The sequence below is a fragment of the Prosopis cineraria genome, unplaced genomic scaffold (genome assembly GCF_029017545.1).
Source record: "Prosopis cineraria cultivar Desert tree isolate PC_DT_omini unplaced genomic scaffold, ASM2901754v1 PC6, whole genome shotgun sequence".
NCBI lineage: Eukaryota > Viridiplantae > Streptophyta > Magnoliopsida > Fabales > Fabaceae > Prosopis > Prosopis cineraria.
This window is the reverse complement of record NW_026555337.1, coordinates 42,298,500-42,307,527: the sequence shown is the minus strand read 5'-3', so window position 1 is coordinate 42,307,527 and position 9,028 is coordinate 42,298,500.

Here is a 9,028-nt window from a genome sequence, read left to right as displayed (position 1 = left end):
ACGCTTGGATTATTAGTTGCACATGCATGTTTTAGGCTTATAATGACGCTTGGTGCTTTAGTTTCATCAAACACACTTGAATCCAAATTGATCCACACTTAGATCAAAGTAAAGTGTAAACAAGCTAAAGTAAAGATAGCTCATATATGCTTGAATCATGTTTTTCCACATTTGAATGAAAGTTCTGACAGCATTTAATGTTTTTCATAGAAAAGTTCTTTTTGTGTCATAAATCACTTCCACATGTGCATAATAGCTATAATTTTGTATCTTATGGGTTTCAACGGTCCTAACCCATGAAAATTTATAAATAAGATATCATTTGAGTTAGCGGGTAATGCTCAAATAGATTGAACACATAGAATTTACATCAAACTTTCATTTTACACTATATTCATGTAAAAAGCTCTCAAGCTATTTCTCAGGCATTGTTATATCCACTCTTTAAGAGCGATTCTAATTGTGCTTAAGAATTTCCTAGTCACTTCTTTGAGAGAGAACTTGTTAGGAAAAGACAATCTCTATTATTAAAGATATTTGAGGAAGGACTTCCTTGGTATATTGAGAGGATGCTTATTGTCTTGAAGTAAGGAGTTAAGGAGACTTACTAGTGCAGTAATAGACCTTATAAATGGCTCACAAGTTCCTCTAAAAGCTTGTAGATTATACTGTAGTAGCAAGCACCTATTAAAGCTTGTGTCATAATAAAAAATCTCAAGTATGAGTTTCAAGACTGGATGTAAGCCAAGTGATCGGCTAAACCAAGATAAATCAACTTTGCAGTATTTCTATCTCTACTCTCCTTAAATCCAACTCAATCATACTTTGCATACTCTCTTTGTTCTTATATTAAAGAATTTATATTTCGCAAGATGTTTAAAATTTGTAGAATAGAATTTATCCTTAAATTTGAAAGCATTTTTGCAAATCTATTGTATTATGTCAACGTTGTTCTAATATGTTTAAAAAAATAGTATTCATTGATTTGGATTGGCTTTAACACTTGTATTCATCAATTATGCTCTTAATCAAGTGTTTTAATAAATCTGCAATTGAAGTATTTAAGTTTTACTTTGATTTATTGTGTTAAAACTTCAAGTTGCATCTTAATATATACTTCAAGTTGTGAAAAGTTTGAGGAAACTAAAAATTTCCTAAACACCCAATTCACTCCCTCTTAAATGTTGTTGCTTGAACTTCCAATTAATATTTCCCAAGTATGTAGCATAGTTTATATTTGGGTAAATTCAATGATATATTCTATGATACAAGGATATGTGAGTTATCAACCATCAGTTACTAACTTGTAATGTCTAATAAATATTTAAACATAATCCTCAATAAAATAGGATCTATTAGTCATTTTTGACTGAATGATAACTAATGAAAGCAATAGGATAGATCACACAGTATTATTACAATGCTATTGTGAGATATTTTGTGAACTAACATATTTTAACTTATGACTAAACTAAGTAGTCTGATTTAGTGAAGTTTCATTAATAATGAGTTGAGGTAATGAAGGCCAATCCTTAACTTATTTATTTATTTATTTATTTATTTATTTATTTATTATTATTATTATTATTATTATTATTATTATTATTATTATTATTATATTATTATTATTATGTGATAGTTACAAGATGGTTATAAATGGTTTGAGAATTTAAATCCACAAATTTGTACTGCTATTTGTTTTTTTTTTTTTGTGGCATGAACATTTATGCAACATATCCCATTCATTAGTTGAAACTTTGTGTTAAACTTAAATAAAGTTGAGAGTACCAATCAACTTTTTCATTAAAAAAAGCTTAATATTAAGTAACCACTATAATATCCAACATGCAAATATCAAAAAGATCCATAAACCTCAGATAAATTCAAATAAAATTGTTGTCCAGCTAGGTGAAAAAAAAAGCTTAAAACAAATAAGACTTAATGGGACTAAAATATAAAATGAAATCAAATAGTGGACTACTGTTGACAAATATGAAATCCAATTCTCTTTCTTGATCCAATGGGGATTTTTTGTGCTACTAAAATCTGGTGTTAGCATTGCCCCAATTCCTTTGGCTCCTTTTTTAGCATTTAGGTTCATAACATTAACCCTCTTTTTGTCCTTACCATTAGAAAGTTTAGGGAACTAAGATGTTGCAAGCTCTACTTCATCATCAACCATTGTGTAATGAGGGTACTTCTTAGATCCTTACGATTTAGAAGGCATTAATACTATACCCTTTGATGCACTATTAGTTAATATAGACTTCTAGAAGAAATAAGTTCGTAATGAATCAGTTTGTGAATTTTTTTATGACATATTTGTTCATCATCAATAATATTTCATGCCTGCTTCTTATCTCTATAACTTGGATGTATGGTCTTCTTGGAAATAGATAATGCAATGAAAGATTTTTTTTTTAATGTAAGCATATTTTTTATAATTGACATAATAGAAAAGTATGACTAAGTATGGTATCAGTCCATAGGTATAGCTAAATCTTTTCATGAAGTTAACATCTTTTATATGCTTTATGACACTAATTCCAACAAATGGATTTTGAATGTTGAACTTTATAATCCTAAGTCATACAAGCATTTCCTTTCTGTTAAGGATGTTGAATATCCTTGGGAAGGAAGAAGGCCTCTTTTGTTTTGATGGTAAAGAGACTTATTTTTCAAAATTTTTATGAAATAAACAGTTGAAAAGCATAGCAAAATGTCATCTAACCTTATTTATCTTTGTTAGTAAATTTGATGTTGTCGTCTCGAGCAATTCTATAGCGATTCGATTGAAGAAGACAATAGAACAATGGCCAGAATCGGTACTTGCTATATAATGTACTCTAAACATATTAAAAGAAATGAATTAGGTTATTTGCTTAATTAGTTAAATGAGACATCTCACCACAAGTAATCAATTTTTTTACATGTTTTGCAGTAAGGATTTTTCTAAGCATTTTGCTTGGGTTTGGCATCACATGGGCCACATCCTTTATAATGCCAAATCTAGGAAGTCTCCACTTTCATAATCTTGCATTTTATCATGGCTTCACACACCTTTTACATATATATGATGAAGATCATATGTCATTTAGCGTATGCTTAATTTTGAGTTTTTTAGATGCGCGCGCACCCACACACATCAATGTAAAAACATAATCGAAGCACGACAACACAATATTTTAAAGATTAAAAACTATTACACCATCAAGGTCCCTCAATTTGTAGATAGGAATTCTAATAAAACAAGTAAGAAGATATTCTAGATTGAAGTAGTCTATGTTTTTAGACACAACCTATGAGAATGTCTGAGACAATTCTTTAGAGTTTCTTATATTGTAAAACAATATATGTTCATTAAATAATATCATAACAAATGAACGTGGAGCAAGAAGATATGGGAATGAGAATAGTAATACATGGCTAGCAACTTTTCAATTGCATCAATTGGTAGGTTAAAGTGCACATAAATTGTTGTTCCATAGTTGCTTAGTTGAAGCTTGTCTTGTTTGAAAAATAAAATAGCAAATACATAACGTGTAATTCATATATAATGATGTATGTAAATCTCACTACAAAAAAACAATGTTTTAGCGACAAAAATTATCAATGAGAAAAAATTACATTGTAAATCCGTTGTAAATCTATCATTAATTTCATCACTAATATTAGCGATAGAATATTTTTGTCACAAATTGATTGTCGCAAATTTGTCACAAATTTCATCACTAAAACATTTGAGACGGGAATTAGCAACAACAATGTCCGTGGCTAACCTCAAGGATAACCAATTCCTATTTTGCTAGGAAATTAGTAACGGAATATTTTCATTGCTAATTTTCATCAGATATTCATCACTAAATTCCGTGGCTAATTTTTTTCCATGGAATATTCCGTTGCTAATTCCATTGGAAAGTATTTCCGTCACTATTCTGTTGCTAATTTATTATTTTAGTATTTTTAATATCTATTCTATTTTATAGTTTTAATAAATTGAGAAAATAGTTCATTATAATCTAGTGTGTCTTTACTTGTATTTTGCAAACTTTTTTCACAAAATACTAATTTTTGAACACACACACACATTATACGTACGTTTAACTTTATCATTGTAGTATGTCTCTATTTGAAAATTATCTATTACTTTCTCAAGTGCATAAAACTTCTTGGCATATGTTGGATATTTCAAGGTTATATCATCATTGATTCAGTTGTCATTAGTTTAAACTAAGTTTAATCATGAAACGTTCCAACATAAATTCATTGCCAAATTTTTATAATAATGACAAATATTTTTAATTAAAAAATTAATAAAAGGATCTCAAATATTTTATAAAAATAAATAATTTATAATATACATAGAGAGTTTCACATAAAAAAATCTTTAAAATTATCAAATTAAATAATTTCACAAATAAATTTTCTCTTATTATGGGTAAATATATAATATAAAATGATGTAAAAAATATGTTTCCTTTTATTATGTAAATTTTAGTATAAAATAAAAGTTTTACCATATGAAAATATTTTAATTATAACATATATAATATAGAACAATATATAAAAATATTTATTTTCATAATATATATTATTTGCTATTAAATAATATATTTATTAACTAATAAAAAATATTAAATTAAATATTTATTTGTTAATGTGTGTGTATGACAATATATATTATTAACATATTTAAATAATAATATATTAAATAAAAAATACATTTAAGTTAAATATATGTGTTCAATTAAGTGATATATATTAAATTTTGTATAATGAGAATGAAAAGGTATCACAGCTTAACTGGAAATGAAAAGAGAGGTCTTGGGTTCGAAACAAGGTAATGTCACATTTAAAGAGAATTAAAATAGATTGTTAAGATGAAGGTGATGTGGCATGAAGGCCTAAGTTATAACGAAATGGTAAAAGTAGTGAGTGGTGTGTTCTTGTGAGGTGGCATAAGAGATGACATGGTAGTGATTGGATCTGCAAAAATTGTAAGGAACTAGCAATGCAAAATGATCCTCTCTAAATAGTAAGGAATTAATTCCAACTTGTATTTATTTTTATAAAATGTACCTATTTAGAGATGATAATTTAAGCTCGAAAGAATTTAGAACCAAGATTAGAAAATTTGTGTATTTTTTATGGTTGGGCTCATTCGGGTTAGTTTGAATTAGCCTAACAAAATTTGAGTCAAGATCGATCGAGCTTGATTTTGGCCTAAAAAATTATTTTCTAAAAAATATATAAAATATTAATTAATTATTTAAGTTTTAGGTTATTTTATACAAAGATACCATATATTTGAGAACATTATTATAGATATTTTAAAAATTTATATTGTCATATTTTTATTAGGGTCAAGGATCATTTTTATTCCTAAACTATACATGAAAAGTCACAAATGGTCCTAAACTTAACCACAAGTCAATTTTATCTTTCAACTTTAAAGATTTCCTCCATTATCACCCTGATGTTAAAAACTTAACGTCCGTTAATCATCAATGGGTTCTATTATTTTTAATATTTTTAGCATGTTAATGGTCATTTTTGCCCCCTCAACTTCTATTCAAATTGTCATCTTTTCCCTTAACTCAAATATTTTATAATAAAAAATATTTAAAAAAGTATAATGTTGGGCCCACTAACGTTCAACTAATAGTGAGAAAATGAAAGTTGAGAAACAGAATTGACCTATAGTTGAGTTTAAAAATATTTGTGACTTTTGGTATATAGTTTAGGGACAACTTGTGAGCATCCATGCTCTAGTTAGAAAGTGACACCCTCTCAAATCAAATAAATGTGGTTTGCTAAATGGGCAATATATCTTATTTATATTATATAATTGTATTATGTGTTGAGTTTTTCTTTTATTTTATAAAATTTTTGATTTGTTTCTTATCATTTATGAAGAAAAAATATAAATGACTACCATAAGATGAAGTTTCTATTAAAAAAAATTAGAATTCCAAGTGTGCACACATCTTGAGAAACACAGTGCATAATGTGAGGCATGACCTCTTTCAAAAAAATGTTAGGCCTAATTGAATTTTAGACGATGTGATGGATAATTTAGAGAAAATATGGACATCAGGAAATTATAAGGCCAAGTGTGACATAGCTAAAACCAAGCGGCATCTTCCACAGGAGGCACTCAACACAAAAAAGGGTAGCATTCCTGATAATGAGCATAAGAGGAGGCTGGTAAGAGTTCATCTTCAAATGCAATCATTATTTATTTAATGCATGATATTATTCTTTTTTATAAATAATTTTAGTCTTTAGAGTTGGAGAGAAAACTTACAATGTTTGAATTGTTTAAGAAGACACATTTTAATGAGCAAACTTGCCAACTTGTGGATCATAGGTCAACTTGTGGATCATAGGTCAGCTGAAGTTTATATAAGTATATGTTGGTAATTGTTATTTGAATTGTGGTGAAGGCTAAGGGCTTGACTAGTTATAGTGTGGATCTTGATTTATTATCTTAATATTTATTGAAATTCTATTGAAGGCTAAAGGCCTGATTAGCTATGTGAGTTTTGATTTAGAATGTTCATTGTCATTGGAATTAAGGCCACAAGCCTGACTGGTTGTGTGAGTTTTCTTTTATTACTATTAGAAATGTTCTAACTAGCTATTAAATAACTTTTAGTTTTCATTATTTGATTATTGCTTTTGAATCATTTAATTGTATGGTCTTGAAATTCTTTTTGAAAGCATGAACAAAAGCTTTTATTAAGGCATATGTAGGATTGAGATCTTTGTAATTTATATATTTTCTTTAGGTTATTGTTAGGTTATCTTAGGTAGTAGAGTTTAGATTTTATGTTTGGATTTTATGAAGTATTATTACTATATTATGATGTTGAATTATTTCTTGCAAACATGGTTTTAAATTTATACCTATTTTTATATTGTAAATTTCTATAATCATTACTTTTTTTTTAACAAGATTATTACATGAGGCTTAAGGCTTCCAAATGTTCTAATGTAGTTTCTCCAATTGTAGCATCAAATGATTTGAATGATGAAGAAGAAATTGACATTTGGTTAGAGGCTATTTGTGGAAAGAACAAGAAGGGTCGCATCTATAGGTTAGGGTCTGAGGTTTTTGATATTGACTTTACGTCTCATTCTTATAGGTCCTCTTCTTCCATTAACAACTCAAGGCTTCATGCTAATTTTGAAGAGGAATTGCGTAGGACGATAGTCACAAAGGTCTGACAAGAGCGACAAGAGCAACAAGAGCTAATCATTGAGCTTAGACAAGAGAATAAGAATCTTAAAGAATTGAACATGAATATTTTGTCTCGATTGGAAGCACTAGAGCAGAAAATTTCAAAGAACTCTAACAATTCAAATTCTAAAAATGATAAGAGACCTTGAGACAAAAAAAAGACACTTATTAGCTGTGGCTTATATTATTATGACTTGTTAACAACATTGTTATATTTTCTTCAAATTTATGACATTTATACATCATGTATTTTTAAATATTTAACATGCTTACTTTATGGTATAATTATTTAGTATATTCAAAATACTTATTTTACCTTGATTTTATAAAATCAACAAGTATTTAGGTATATAAAAAATGCTACCTATGAAATAAAATATTTAAAATAATCATTTGCAATTTGATTAAAAAATTAAAAATAAATTAGTGACAGAATTGTGATGGAAATTATGTCACTAACTATTAAACAGAAATTCTATCACTAATTGTCAAATAGCAATTCCGTCGCTAATTTCATTGCTCATTTTTTACAGACATTTTGTCACTAATTTGTGATAGACAATTTTGTCACTAATTTGTCCCTATTTTATGACAAAAATTTTCATCTCTAATTATCTGTTTTTTTATAATGTCTAATCAATGATAGATTTTAAAGTACTCTTGTAGAAGCTAACAATACATAGTTGACTGACAACAATTATGAGTGGTTTCATTTATGACATTTTTGCATTGAAAGCATTAAGTGCACTCTCACTGAATAGGACAACATTAATTGACCTCACCCTATATTTATGTAGACTAGTAAAATTAAGATGAGTCAACAAATTGTTCATTAGCCAAGATGCTCAATAAGAAAAAGATAGAAGAGAGGAAAAATGTTGTGAATGAAAGTTTTTCACTATTGATTAACAAATGTGAATGACAACCTATTCTTGTTCTCAAGACCAATATTATAATCTTGGATGGTGCCAAATCCTTAGAGGAAACCTATGACGTCTGTAAGATTCTCAACATATAAGGTACACTAAATTAGTTAACATAGAAAAATCAACTAGGGATTAGAGACTTACTAACCAAATGGTCAACATTTTTTTTTCCATTTTTCCAAAACTACTTTCTTGATCATATCTTATATAGGCAAGAAGTTGAATCCATAAGAAGCAATCTCTACATCATGAGCATGGACAAATGTGTTTGCATGGAAATTGATCTTCCCAGGGTGTGTGTGGTAGCCTTGTTGTCCTCATTATTTGGCAAAACTTCAAAAATTTTCTATGAAGTACACTTTTCCCTTAGTTGGTTCAGCTTAAAATCATTTAACCTAATTCTTAGTTTAGATAGATGCTTGAATTTGTACTCCATGAACAAGATAAATGTTAGTTTAACCATGAAAGAGAGTGAGAAGATTTGTCATGGATGGACATCTTTTTATCAATAAGCAAGAAACATATGTTCCAGGTGTTGTATGGTGGGTTTTCCTACTTTAAATGCCACTTTCTCAACACTCTTACAACAATACACCTCATTTCTTAAGAATAGTTTATGTCACTCAAGTAGTCATACTTGTTGAAGGAAAGATCTTCAGCTATAGCAATGTTTTAGTCACAAATGAAGATTAGAGTAACTTGTATGAATTAGTGGCCCTTCATCATTGATAGGAGAAGGGTCCTCTGAATTTTTATAATTTGGATTTTTCCCTTTAATTGATCATTTAACAACTTAGAAAAGCATACTATGTCATAGGCTTCTAAATGCACATATGAGGGATTAATGCTTTGGGAATGT